This window comes from Phascolarctos cinereus, unplaced genomic scaffold (assembly GCF_003287225.1).
Source record: "Phascolarctos cinereus isolate Bilbo 61053 unplaced genomic scaffold, phaCin_HiC Scaffold_1;HRSCAF=81, whole genome shotgun sequence".
Lineage (NCBI taxonomy): Eukaryota > Metazoa > Chordata > Mammalia > Diprotodontia > Phascolarctidae > Phascolarctos > Phascolarctos cinereus.
In genome coordinates, this window is record NW_027555514.1 from 237409770 (window position 1) to 237425291 (window position 15522).

At 38.0% G+C, this 15522-nt stretch overlaps 1 protein-coding gene across 1 annotated transcript in view; it reads left to right on the top strand.

The window, feature by feature from the left end:
- Positions 1 to 4287, top strand: part of TMEM19 (transmembrane protein 19) — a 37031-nt gene extending 32744 nt beyond the window's left edge. The window contains exon 8 of the transcript XR_002321054.2: positions 3801 to 4287. The gene's annotated coding sequence lies outside the window, so the exon portion shown is untranslated. The remainder of the gene's footprint in view (positions 1 to 3800) is intronic.
- Positions 4288 to 15522: the final 11235 nt, after the last annotated feature.

Genomic DNA, 15522 nt, shown 5'->3' on the forward strand with positions numbered 1-15522 from the left:
CAAAACCTTTCCCCAATCTTCAGGGCACTCATGAACAACAGCAAAGCTCCAGAAAACCAATCAGCACAGTGACTGAGTCTTAGGGCGAGTGTTCTGAGTCAGAAGGCGTAACCATTCGGTTAAATGGAAACAAGTGAAGGAGCGTTACCAGGCTCTCTCTCCATGACCAGTTGATTAAGGCTTCTCTGTCTTAGTCTTCTCATCTGAAAAGTAAGGAGAAGAATACTTGAAATTCTACTTCACAGGATTGTTCTGAAGAGAGTGTTTTGTGAATCTTAATGCATCATATTATTCAAGTTGCTTACTATTCTTGTTATTCATTCTTAGAGGCTAATACAGAAGCTCAAGAGGATGGTATTAATTTTTTCATAAAAATAACCAATGTTTAAGTAGTGCTTTGATGTTACATATGTATGGTATTTCATTTGAACTTCACAACAACCCAGTGAGGTAGATACTAAGGGTTATCTACATCGGGCAGCTGGTGGTGTCACGAATGGAGCTCAGGGCCTAGACTCAGGAAGACCTCAGTTCAAATCCAGCCTCAGATGTTTGTTAGCCGTATGTACTTAAGCAAATCATTCAGTTCTCTTTGCCTAAGTTTTCTCAACTGTAAATTGAGGGTGATAATAGCACACTCCTCAAAGGATTGTTTTGGAGATAACACAAGATAGTTGTACACTGTGCCTAGTACAGTGCTTGAGACATACTAGGTGTTATATAAGTACTTATTCCCTTCCCTACTATTGTCTCCATTTTACAGATGAGGAAGGTGTTATATAAGTACTTATTCCCTTCCCTATTATTATCTCCATTTTACAGATGAGGAAACTAAGGTTGAGTGACTTGCCCATAGTCACACAGCTAGCAAGCATTAGAGATGGGATTTAAACCCAGGTCTTTCTGAAAGAAGTCTAATACTTTTGTCAACTGTACTGTACTGGCCCCAGACCTATACAACTCTAGTTGGTAGGCATGTGTGGCTTTTAGAGGGGCTTTTCAATAATATGGTTTCTGCAACCACAGAGAATACACTAGACATAGCTATGAAACTGTCATGGTATAGTTCCATTTTTAGAGATCAACCTGTAAATTCCACAGCCTTTTCTGTCTTTTACAAACTTCCTATTAATGATGCATAAAGTAGGTAGTTATTCAGACTACCTGTTGGGACTTTAATGTAAAAGTTTTATTTTTGCTTTCATTGACTAATCCAGATATTCAGATATGTAACTAGGATCATCTTTTAACAAAGTAATGGAGTTTAACAGACAGCTTTATAAAAGTTTTGGAAAATACTCTATATTCACTTAAATTTCACTTTTGCTGAGAAGGAATCACATATATCACAAGTACAAATAATCTCTCACGGCAGAGTGAGAGGAGTAGGGAACCTGCCAGGCCATATGACCTTGAGGCCAAACTTTACAGGTTCTGTAAAGTTTGGATTCCATCAGAGGGCTGCACTTGAGGACCTAGAGGGTTACATGTGACCTCAAGGCCAAAGGTTCCCCACCCCTGGTCTAGTCCAACAAAATAAAGTTTTAGTAAGAAGAGTTCCATGCAACCTAAAGAACTCAAACCAAGATTTCTTTCTCTGTTTTAGGCAGTTGGGGTTAAGTGACTTGCCCAGGGTCACACAGCTGATAAGTGTCAAGTGTTTAGTCCGAGGCTGGATTTGAACTCAGGTCCTCCTGACTTCAGGGCCAGTGCTCTATCCACTGAGCCACCTAGCTGCCCCCAAGATTTCTTAGATAAAAGAAGCATCTTGAAGGTCACCAACCTTCTTACCTGTATTTAAAATAGAGAGGTTGGGATGGGGAAGATGGATCAGGGAATCTTGGAACAATTCAGTCCCCTAATCTAGTGAAGTAAGACTGTCAGACAGTTGTTCAAGGGCATTAGGCTTTTAATAGTCCATTCGCATACAAAAATGTCAGGAGGTTTGGTTGTGCATTGGCAGAGATGATGACATAGTCCCTAGGTCTGAGTTTAAATCTGGGGAACCAGTCCTGCTGAGTAAAGGCTGGAGCCAGCAGTGGAGGAATAACTCAGCTCCTGAGGACTCATTTTTAGTTGCACTCCTAAAAAAGCACAGCAAGAGATTCCTCTCACCTTCCCTGACCATTGACAGTGGCATCTTGCATCAGAAGCACATGGCTGTAGGAGGTGTGATTACATACGCCCTTAGAGGGGAATTCAAGAAAGTTGCTTGCTGAACCCTGCTGCTAAGGGAGATGGTGATTCTTAGAGCCAAGATGCCAAAGGAGTGGAACAGCCAGAGTATTTTGAAGAGTATTTGAACCGACAGAAGAAATTGCCATTTTTCCTAAAGATAGTAACAAATGTGAAACATTCATTTTATAATAAAAATCTCTCCAAAAATATACATATTTGGTAGACTTTTAAAAAATTTAGTACTCTAAATCAGTTCAAGAGCCTCAAATTCATACTCATATCTAGAAAGATAAAATGAACCCATTTATAAAGCAGTTCAAGCTTTGGGTTTACAAAATCATGTTTTTTTATATGTTAGTTTAAAAAATATATGCACTGAAAATGAAGTAGAATAAAAACCTATTTATTACTTGAACAGCCTACAAAAGAAATTTCATTAAAAGACTTAGATATATGAGTGGATAAGGAATTTATTTGCCCTAAGTGTGTGGGATAAGTTTGGTCATTCCATTTGAGCAAGAACAGTTAATAGACTTGTCTTGGGATGGTACGTTGAAACAAACATTTGAACCTGAAAATCTTATTATTTAATATTTTGGCTATGCATATGGAAAGAGTTCTCTGGTTTGAGGGAGGGGAAAGAAACAGAAAAATAATTTTTTAAAAGCTTAAAGTGGTCTGTTAAGAGTTAACTATTTTATTCTATATTTGCCATTTTTGCTCTATAATGTCTCAGCACATCTTGCTGGACAGCTTAAGACAAAATATCTCCTTTCATCCAAATCATTTTACAAGAGGCTTGTAGAGTACTTGGATTGTTTAAGGAAGTTGCCTCAGACCTCTTTATCCTATCAGATAAAGCACTTAATAGGTACTTAACAGGCCAGCTAGATGGTTCAGTGGGTAGAACACTGGGCCTAGAGTCAGTAAGAACTGAGTTCAGATGCGGTTTCAGACACTTAGTAGCTGTGTGACCCTGGGCAAGTCACCTAACCTTTGCTTTAATCCGTTGGAGAAAGGAATGGCACTACTCTAGTATATTTGCAAAGAAAACCCTTCAGACAGTATGGTCCATGGGATCATGAAGAGTCAGATGTGATTGAACAACACGGTGCTTAACAAATGCTTACTCAGTGATCAAGAAGGTACTGTTTCCTTCCAGTATCCTTTTTTTTTTTTGTAATAAGAACATTTTCCTTGACTGCTCTACCTGCTGTGGCCAAGGTGGGAGGGAGGGAGAAAAGAGGAGGAAAGATAGAAGGAAGAAGGAAGGACTGACTTCCGGAAGACAGGCTTTATTACACTGAATGTAGTGTGCCCCACCAGCAGTTGATGGGGAATGCCACATTCACAACTCAGCAAGCAGTATTTATACATTGTATGAAACAAAGAAAAAAAAATGGCTGCTTACTACAACACAGCTGGCAATACAAAGAAAACTGTGTTAAAGGAAAATGTATTTTGTTTGCTACAGGAAAGAGATAATGGAGTTTTCTTGTTCCTATAGCTAGCTCACTAAATCAAAGGGAACCAACCATCTGTCAGACTAGATAAAGGAGGGGACAATCTAGAGTGTCCGAAATCCTTTTTTACCAATTAAGTCTTTTTTGTAACAATTAAAGAAGGAAAGAAGACACTGAAGGAAACCAGATGCTGCAGCTGGTCTTGAAGTTCATGCAGGGGCCACGTACAAGAAGAGAGCTGTTATGGAACAAGATGGAGTCAGTTATATCCTCCCAGAAATTCACTTTCAACAAAAGGAAGAAATAAGCTTTACTGCTATTTGTAACATCTTATTTGTGTAAATTGGGGTAACAGTAATAAAGGCAAAATGGTTGTCTCAATTAGTAGTTGAAAAACAGTTGTGAACAGTAATATTCTCAACAACAACACATTTCAAGAAACTTTGTGACACTTCCTACATCTGTTCTATTCTGTACATAAATAAGAAAATTGTCAATTATTTTATGAATAAGTATAGAATATTCCCAAAGTCTTGATGACCTGTATGTTCATGTTACCATATTTGATTGTATTTCAAAGAATTCTGTGTGTTAAAATTGTAACAAAGTCTAAAGTTTATTTGAATAAAATATAAGCTAAAAATTACTTGTAGAGATTGTTTTATGAAATGTGGAGTGAGGTCCAATTTTTTTTTTAATAAGAAAGGACTTTGCTACTTAAGGCTTTGAAGACACTTGCTCAGTCACAGTCTCTGTCTTTTTTAAATGCCTTAGTGGTGTTAAATACTTAAACTCAACATCACAAACATTTACTGAGCACACAACCCTGTTCTAGGTGCTATGAAGACACAAGGCTTTGGGAGGAGTATTAGGACATTGAACCTATATATAAGTAATTAGACACATTGTCAATTAAAATAATTTGCATGTTGTCTCCCCCTATTACACTGTGACCTGGAGAGCAAGGACTAACCTTTGCCTTTCTTAGTATCTCCAACATTTTCACAGAATACCTGGCACATAGTAGGCAATTAATAAATATTTATTGAAATATTGACTGACTGCCTATAAGGGAATACCAAGGGCTCAATTTCCTCCCCAATCTGTTGTTCAGTCGTTTTTTTGGTCGTGTCCAACTCTTCATGACTCTATTTGGGGTTTTCTTGGAAAGATATAGGAGTGATTTGCCATTTCCTTTTCCGGCTTATTTTATAGACGAGAAACTGAGGCAAACAGGGCTAAGTGACTTTCCCCGGGTCACATAGTAAGCATCTGAAGCTAGATTTGAACTCGGGAAGATGAGTCTTTCCGATTCCAAGCCTAGTGCTCAAACCATTTTGCCACCCAGCTGCCCTTCCTACCCCAAGAGGATATTAAAATGAAGTCTCCTCACCATCAGTTAATTTGTCCCAGGTGACAAAATTGCTACATAAGGCTTTGTACATTTATGCAAGTAACATACACAAATGGCCCAGTGGATAGAAAGCTCAGCTTAGAGTCAGGAGGATCTGAGTTCAAATCCTTCCTCAGACACTAGCTATGTAACCCTGAGCAAATCACTTAATCTGTTTGCCTTCGTTTCCTCATCTGTAAAATGGGGATAATAGCTCCTACATGAAAGGTTTTTGTGATAATAATTTTAAAGCACTTAGCACATAGTAAGCATTTTATAAAATATAATTATTATGAATCATGGCCAAGAAAAATACCATTGGAACAAGGTAGAGTAGCAGATTCACAAATTACAGTAAAATGTTCTGCCTTGATTAAAGCCACTAGCAAAATATACGCAGATACTCAAACATCTGTGATTTCAGAAATGCGGATGTTTATTGTAATAATACAGATAACCCATCCATGACTGTCTATGCTATGGGCACTGTGGGACTGTTGTCCATATCCTCTCACAAATTCTCCAGAAGAATTTACCCATTGTCAATCCAGGAACAATATGAACACAATTACAAAACACTTTTCACACAAATAAAATCAGACCTAAACAACTGGAGAAATAGTCATTGCTCATGGGTAGGGTGAGCCAATATAATAAAAATGACAATTCTACCTAAATTAATTTACTTATTCAGTGCTATACCAATCAAACACCAAAATTATTTTATAGAGCTAGAAAATTCATCTGGAAGAACAAAAGGTCAAAGACATCAAAGGAATCAATGAAAAAATGTGATACAAAAAAATACAAAGCAGTAATCAAAACAATCTGGTGCTGGCTAAGAAATAGAATGGTGGATCAGTGGAATAGATTAGATATACAATACACAGTAGTAAATAACCATAGTAATCTAGTGTTTGGCAAACCCAAAGACCTAAGATTTTGTGATAAGAAATCACTATTTGACAAAAATTGCTGGGAAAACTGGAAAGCAATTTGGCAGAAACTAAGTATAGGCCAGCATCTCACACTGTATACTGAGATAAAGTCAAAATGACTTAGACAAGCCAATTGGGGGAGCATGGAATATTTTACCTGTCAAATTTATGGATAAAGGAAAAATTTATGACCAAATAAGAGATAGAGAATATTATAGGATATAAAATAGTTAATTTTTATTATATCAGACTAAAAAGGTTTTGCACAAACAAAACTAAGGCAGCCAAGATTAGAAAAGCAAAACACTGGGGAAAAAATTTACAGCAAGTTTCTCTGTCAGAGACCTCATTTCTCAAATATATAGAGAACTGAGTCAAATTTATAAGAATGAGTCATTCACCAGTTGATAAATGATAAAAGGACATGAACAGGTTTGAGAAGAAAAATCAAAGCTATCTATAGTCATTTGAAAATATGTTCTAAATTACAATTAGAGAAATGCAAATTAAAACACCTTTGAGGTCCCACCTCACACCTATCAGATTGACTTACATGAACAGAAAAGGAAAATGACAAATGTTGGAGGGAATGTGGAAAAATAGAGACACTAATGTACTGTTAGTGGAGTTGTAAACTGATCCAACTATTCTGGAGAGCAATTTAGAACTAGCCCAAAGAGCTATAAAACTGAATACCCTTTAACCCAGCCATACCACTACTAAGTGTGTATCCCAAAGAGATAAGGGAAAAAAAAAGGAAAAGGACTTATATGTACAAAAATATTTATGGGACCTTTTTTTGTGGTGGCAAAGAATTGGAAATTGAGGGGATGTCCATCAATAGGGAAATGACTGAACAAGTTGTGGCATATGATTATGATGGAATACTATTGTGCTATAAGAAATGATGAGCAGAATGCTTTCAGAAAAACCTGGGAAGACTTACATGAACTGATGCAAAGCGAAGTGAGCAGAACCAGGAGAATATTGTACACAGTAACAGCAATATTTTACGATGATTGACTGAATGACTTAGCTATTCTCAGCAACACAATGATCTAAATTCCAAAGAACTTATGATGAAAAATGCTATCCATCACCAGAGAAAGAACTGATGGAATCTGAATGTAGATTGAAGCATACTTTTTCTTCTTCTTTCCTTCCTTCCTTCTTCCTCCTTATCCTCCTCTTTCTCCTTCTTCTTCTCCTCTTTCTCCTTTTCCTTCTCCTCCTCCTTCTCCTCCTTCTCCTTCTTCATCTCTGCATCTTTTTTTGCAATGTTTTACAGGACTGCACATGTATAATCTATATCAGATTGCTTGCTGTCTTAGGGGTGGGGGGAACTGGAGAGAGGGAGAGGATTTGGAGCTCAAAATTTAAAAAAAGAATATTAAAAATTTTTGTTTACATGTAATTGAGGAAAAAAATAAAAATTAAGTGAGGGGGGAAAAAAAGAATTCACCCAATGTGCGAGAAGCCTTTATCACTTTCTTTTGACATGATGAAGATATTATAGAACACAGATATAGGCTGTTCTCAGGTCATCCCTTGCTTTTGCCATGCCATCAGCCCACCCTATCTTTAGGTGATATATCCCCTTGTTGTTCTCCTTTATTTTGTTTCTCCTTTGTAATTCCTTCTGTCATGTGTTTCAGCCTACTTACTCCCACCATATGCTTCTCTATTGTCTTCTGAGTGATATTCATTTTAAATTTTTCAGAGACTAGCATGTTCTATGACTCAGTGCCATTCAACAACACCAAAAGCCTATTTCAAAGTTGACGAAAAGAAAAAAATGACAGATGCCGGACAGGCTGTGGGAAGACAGGTACATTAATGCACTGTTGATGGAACTGTGAATTGGCTTAGCCATTCTGGAAAGCAATTTTGTACTGTGCCCCCAAGCTATTAAACTGTGCAAAGCTTTTGACCCAGTGATATAATTATTAGGTCTATACCCCAAAGAGATCAAAGAAAGAGGAACAGGATCCATATGTACAAAAGTATTAATAGTAGCTCTTTTTGTGGTGGCCAAGAATTGAAAACTGAGAAGATATCCATTGGTTGGAGAATTTCTGAACAAATTATGGCATATGAATATGATGGAATACCATTATATTGTTAGAAAGGATGAAGTGTGTGATTTCAGAAAAGCCTGAGAAGAGTTATATAAACTGATTGCAAAGTGAAATGAGCAGAACCATGAGAACAATTTATATAACAACAATATTGTAAAGACATACAGCTTTGAATAACTTAGGACATTTGATCATCACAATGACCAAACACAATTCCAGAAAACTTAGTATGAAAATGCTCTCCAATTCTAGGGAGAGAGGTGATAGAATCAGGGTTCAGATTGAGGCATATTTTTTTGACATGGCCAATGTAGGAATTTGTTTTGCTTGACTATATATATATATATATATATATATGTGTGTGTGTGTGTGTGTGTGTGTGTGTGTGTGTGTGTGTGTGTGTGTGTGTGTAATGAGTTTTGCTTTTCTTTCTTTCTCAGTGGAAGCAAAGAGGAAAGAATGTAAACCTGAAAAAATAAAATAAAATTTCTATTTAAAAAAATGGGACTTTGTTTCTGGTAGAAGTCTGGAGTTATTAAAAGCGTCTCACATTTTCCTGAAGGCAATCCGGACACTCTTCTCCTATTTAATTCTAGGTCCAACTCATTGTCCATTTTTGCTGTCTGTCCATGAAATATATACTGATGGACAAGCTCCATAGGTTATCCATTTATCTACATGTCATAATTGACAACATTAACATTACACATTTTTCATCTGCTTGACTTTCTCTTTATAGAAAGTTAGGCCAGAGTCTTTTGAATAGCTACAAATTGCTTCCACAAGACTCTGCAGTGTTTTGAGGCTTAATGCATCCAGCATGATGCCATCGATAAACAGAATCACCTGGAGTACCTCAACATCTGTAGAGAATTCCCCTTGAACCTGAACCCTGTGCTGGATCTCCTCCATCACAGTAGCAAATGCCTTTAGCAAATATACCTTTCTCTGTTTCAAGGTTCTCCAGATATTTATGGTTGTCAAATTTATTTCTGTCATACCTGTCAAGAAATTTTGAATAATTCTGATGTATGCATGGGATACATTCATGTTTAGAGAGGCTCGAAGTATTTTGCTCTGAGAATAGAGTATAAGAAGAAGAGTAACTATCATTTATATAGCACCTATTATGTGCCAGGCACTGTGCTAAGTGCTTCACAAATATCTCATTTTATCCTCACAACAACCCTGGGAGGTAGGTGCTATTATTATCCCCATATACAGTTGGGAAAACTGAGGCAGAGGTTAAGTGACTTGCCCAAGGTCATACAGCTAGTACATAGCTAAGGCTGGATTTGAATTCAGGTCTTCCTGACTCCAAATCCAGCACTCATCCACTGCACTACCTACCTGCCTCTGTCAAATTAAATGCTTTTTTAATGACCAACAAGTAATAAATCTGGTGGTATTCTTTGAACCTCTAGGTCAGTTATGTATTGGTAAAAGGTGTGCTACTATGTAATATTGCTTGTGAATGTCTGTTCAGTCTCTACTCATTAAAAATACTCTCAGTGCTCATAGAGATTATTCTTGTTTTTTTTTCTTTTTTGGCAAGGTGATTGGGGTTGGTGACTTGCCCAGGGTCACACAGCTAGTAAGTGTTAAGTGTCTGAGGCTGGATTTGAACTCAGGTCCTCCTGATTCCAAGGCCAGAGCTCTATTCACTGTGCCACCTAGCTGCCCCGAGATTATTCTTATTTTAAAAATGTATATAGACGGAAAAGTAGGCCGGTAGGTCAATAGCTGATGTATACTGATGTCTCTTCTTCAGTAGGACATGAATAAATGAAGATATGCTTAAATTTCCACATGCCATCCATTTCAGAAGTTGACCCTAAGGCCTTCCTGTGGTGACATCTATAATCAGAGTAGATAAGGCCCTGCTGATGCTACCAGTCCCTATTTTCACATCCTTTCCATAATAGGTATGGGCAAGTCACTTAACTCCAATCGCCTCACCAGAAAAAAAAAAAGAGACTATGGGGATAGTGGATGGAGAGCCAATCTGGGACTTAGGAAGACCTGGTTCAAATTCCACCACTGACACATAGCTAGCTGTATGACTCTGGACAAGTCACTTAACCTGTCAGTGATCTTGGCAACTCTAAGACTATGAGTTCATACAACAATTGCAGATCTGCACTGGCTAAGGTGGTTTCCTCATCCAGAGCTCCCCAGATCTTCAAAATCATAGATTTGGGTCCAGAAATTAAAATTAATAAATTGTGCTAGTCATTGAGGATGCAAAGACTAAAAGGAAACTGACCCAGCCCTCAAGGGTGGCAGTATAGAATCAGGAGGGATGCCCACATTTGGCGGAAAGGAGGATGATCATCTGTCAAAGGAAACTGAAAAGGAATGGTCAGAAAGGAAGGAGGAGAATAAGAGAGAACCATTTTATGGAAGTCAAGGAAGGGGGAAATGACCTAGAGAAGGGGGTTGATAATAGAGTCAAAAGGTTAGAGAGGTCAAGAATGATAAAGACTGAAGACCATTGGATTATACAGATGAGATGGATGGTAACTTTGGGAAAAATAGAGAATAGATTAAGTGAAACCATTCAAATAGTGTTAGGCAAAGTTTATAGAAAGTAGCATATGTTTTATAGGAGGGAAACAAAACCTACTCAGCAACACCAACGAGATTTCCCAAGAGAAGAGCAAGTTCAACTGGTATTTTTGCTGGCTGGCACAAGAGCAAAGCCAAGATGCTGCCTAGCAAGCACTGGCAACTTGAGTAATAGGTAAAAGTTCTAGGTAAAAATCCAATTTTAAAAGGTTCCCTAGCAGATTAATTATTGTGAGCCTTGGGAAATATCAATTTTGCCAGAGGTTCCCTAGTCAAGAAGAATTAAGGGTAATTCTTACCATTTTTCAGACAAAAACCACATGCTAATAAAATGTATTAGCTTTAATAATCTCTCTTGCACGTAAATCTGGGAATGTTCCTCCTCTGCTCCAAAATCTTCAGTGCCTACTGAGTAAAATTCAAACCACTTTACCTGGTATTCAGGATTTGTCACAATCTGGCAGCACGCTTTTTGCTCTTATCTTACTCCCTGAATATTCCTTCCAAACTCTCTACCCTTCTAAGCACACATTGAGCTCTTCTGTGTCTGTCCTTTTTCTCATTGTTTCCAATGCTTAAAATTTGTTGTCAAGTCATTTCAATCATGTCTGACTCTTTGTGACTCCATTTGGGGTTTTCTTGGCAAAGATACTGGAATGATTTGCCATTTCCTTCTCCAGCTCAGATGAGGAAACTGAAGCAAATAGGGGTAAATGACTTCCCCAGATTCATACACAGTGCCTGAAGCCAAATTTGAACTCAGGGAGAGGAATCTTCTTGACTCCAGGCCTAGTGCGCTATCCACTGTGCTACCTAGTTGCCCATAGAATACTTTCTCCAGATCTTTACCGATTGAGTTCCGGTTACCAATCCTTTAAAAGTTGAGTTAAACTTACTAGCTGTGTGACCCTGGGCAAGTCACTTAATCCTGACTACCTCACCAAAAAAATGCAAAAAAAAAAAGTTGAGTCAAATACTGCCTTCTCTGGGAAATTTCCTCTGAAAATGTCCAGGGATCAACTTCCCCAAGCACATAAATGGTTTGTTCATTTACAAAGTGCTCATTAAAGAAATAAAGAATTGCTTAAATAAATGGGGGTATATTCAGTGCTCGTGGTTAGATTGTGTCAATATGATACATGCTACCAAAATTAATTCATACTTTTGATGCTATGCCAATAAAATTACCAAGGGGAAGCTGCCATCTGGTAACTCCCTATTTTAACTAATTATTTTTTTTCCCCGGCAATTGGGGTTAAGTGACTAGCCCAGGGTCACACAGCTAATAAGTGTCAAGTGTTTGGTCTGAGGCCAGATTTGAACTCAGGTCCTCCTGACTTCAGGGTCTGTGCTCTATCCACTATGCCACCTAGCTGCCCCCTAAATAATCACTCTTGCTAGCTAGAGACTAAACTCAATTCTTTCTAACCGCTAAAAGACTCCAAGTACCTGGGAACAAAGTCCTGGTTTGTTTGCTTTGGCGTAGTTACAGCTCTGATGAATCTTAAACATTGGGCTCAGTTTTGAAACTATTATGAAAAACGAGACCAAAAAAAGTCTAAATGTATTTTGAAAAATTCAGATAAAATTCAATAGTCCTTTTCATCTTGTTGGTGCTTTTCTGAACCATTTCCAGATCTGTTGGTCAGGTTGTTGTTGTTCATCCTTCATTCTTGAAGAGGACCAAGGACATCAGGAGTGTGATGTCTTGACTCTCCCACGAACTGGATTTAAGTGAGGCAGAGCAGCAGGATGTCATCAGCTTCACTCTGTCCTCCAGAGTCATTGGAGTCCAATGGCAAGACAGGTTTGTCAGATTAAAATAGCATTAAGGCCCTTGAATCTGTCCAATTCAATTTTTTTGTGATTAAAAAAGTACATGTGTGTGTGTATATACATACATACGTACATACATACATACATACATACATACATACATACGTATGTACGTGTGGCTAATAAAAATATTTTGATGCTTTATGCACCCTATTTTGAGTCATGCCTCCTTGGATAATCAACTCATATAAGTTGTTGGGGTTCCTTTTTTTAAACAAAGCAGCATAGCTACAGAAACACATTGAATGTCATTTGACTTGCATGTTAGCAGTTCCTTTTTTAGTGTGAAGTGGAAATGTTGGCTTTTCTACAGCTTGTATGTGTTTTTGTTTTTGTTTTTTTACTCTTGGACTTGTACTTTTTCTAGCAACCCATATTCTTAGAAGATAGGTAATAGAGGAAGATAACTATTTGTTGCTTTCCCCACAGGTTTTTGTCCTTGGGGAAAATGCTAATTTAGGTAGCTGTTACACAAATAAAGCCTGTCTCTATGGAGTGGAGGAGAATGTTCTGGATGTGATGGAATCCCCCTTGGGTCAGGATGGCCCTATCTTTTTAAGGAAATTGTTACGACACTGTACTTTGGTGGGAATGTTCTTCAGATCTGTGTGGATATCTGAAAGAGGTATCTGGAAACATCAGCATCTACTTTTCTTATGTCTTCAGGAAATTTTTTTTTTGCCTACAAGAGGGATATTTCATGGAACTGATTTTTATGAGAAAACTATGCCAGATATCCAAGAGAATGAAGTCAAATGGGCTTTAGGAAACAATGCCAACAATAAGGCTAGTGGAGGTGATGGAATTCGAACTGAACTATTTAAAACCCCAAAAGATGATGCTGTGAAAGTGCTGCACTCAGTGTGGCAGCAAATTTGGAAAACACAACAATGGATTGGAAAAGATCAGTTTATGCTCCAATCCTAAAGAAGGACAATGCCAAGGAATGATCGAATTACTGAATAATTGTGCTCATTTCACATGCCAGCAAGGTTATGCTTAAGATTCTGCAAGCTAGGCTTCAGCAATATATAAACTGAGAAATACCAGAAGAGCAGGCTGGCTTTTGGAGAAGCAGAAGAATTAGAGACTAAATTGCCAACATTTGCTGGATTATGGAGAAAGCACGAGAGTTCCAGAAAAACATCTACTTCTGCTTCATTGACTACACTAAAGCTTTTGACTGTGTGGATCACAACCAAATGTGAAAAGTTGTCAAAGACAGGGGAGTACCAGATCATTTTATCTGTCTCCTGAGGAACAGGTATGCTGACTGAAAAACAACAGTTAGAACAGAACATGGAACAACTTACTGGTTTAAGATTGGAAAAGGAGTACAACAAGGTTATATATTGTCACCTTATTTGTTTGAGTTATGCAGAATACATCATGTTGAAACACCATTAAGGTTGCCAGGAGAAATATCAATAATTCAGATATGCAAACTATACAACTCTGATGGCAAAAAGTGAAGAGGAATTAAGAAGCCTCTTGATGAGAGTGATAGAGGAGAGTGTAAAAGCTAGCTTGAAGCTTCACATAAAAAACCATAACACTAAGATCTTAGCAACTGGTCCCATCACTTCTTGGCAAATAGAAGGAGAAAAAATGGAAGCAATGTCACTTTTTTTTTTGTTCTTAGGCTCAATGATTACTGTAGACAGTGACTACAGCCATGAAATTTTTTAAATGCTTTCTCCTTAGAAGGAAGCTATGGCAAATCTGAACAGCATACTAAAAGGCAGAGACATCATCTTGCTGACAGAGGTCTATGTAGTCAAAGCTGTGGATTTTTCCAGTAGCAGTATATGGCTGTGAAAGTTGGATTATAAGGAAAATTTGAGTGCCACAGAATTGACACTTTCAAATTATGGTGCTGGACAAGGCTTTTGAGAGTCCCTTGGACATCAAGGAGATCAAATCAGTCAATATTTAAAGAAATTAATTCAGGCTATTCACTGGAAGGTCAAATACTGAAGCTGAAGCTTAAATACTTTGGCCACATGATGAGAAGATGGGACTCATTGGAAAAAAAGCCTGATGTTGGGCAAAATTGAAGGCAAAAGGAGAAAGGGACAGCAGAGGATGAGATGGATAAATAGTAGCATGGAAACAATGAACATGAGTTTGGACTGACTTTGAGAGATAGTGGAAGATAAAAAAGGCCTGGTGTGCTGTGGTCCAGGGGATCCCAAAGAATCAGACATGACAGAACAACAGTAACAAAACCTATAACTATGCAATATCTTTTTACATCTCATGTCATCCTAACATTAAACTTAACCAACAGGGTCCTGGAGTCAGACCAATTCCTAACATCAAGTCTTATAGATCTTGCTGCTAATTAGCAGGTCTTGCTGCTAACATTTGAATCTCATCAAAACATAAAGCAGTTTTGTAAGCCTGCTAATCAAGTGTTTCACTTTTCACCTCAGCTTTGCATTATCACTCCACTCCAAACCTGAGCCTGAGCCTGAGCCTCCCCTGAACTTTGTGCTCATTTGCGTCTCCAGTTCCCCATTCCTTTGTCTGCCTCAGCTGCAGCCAGCCACTCTGGTGAACACTCCCACGGAGAATCTGATGATGGATGTTGCCTACTGTCAATCTCCAGATCATTTGAAAATACAAGATTACCTGATCAGGAAAGGAAATCAAAGTAGAAAAGGCCCAACAGGGGTCCAGGTACAAGCTCATATGGTGGGTCTAAGCTCCATGTGGGCTGTGGAGGGGGGGTGGGAATCATAGGTGTGGAGGACAGCCAGTGAAAATGCAAAATCCAGAAATGGAGTGTCCTGTTCAAGCAACACAGTGGCCAATATAATTGTGAGTGAAACAATGTAAACAATGTGAGATCTCTCAGATGGACTAAGTGTAGCAATTTCACAGACTGTTACAAACTCAAGATTGGTTACACTAGCCTGAATAGGCCTAAGTTTCAGGTTCCTAGAAAACACATGATTTGTACTGTTAGGTAATGGCTAATGCTAAAAAAGGATAAAATAGCTTCGATTGGTAGTATTATAATGAGATTCCTTGTTTCTGGGGTAGATTTTCGCGTTTTAGATTGT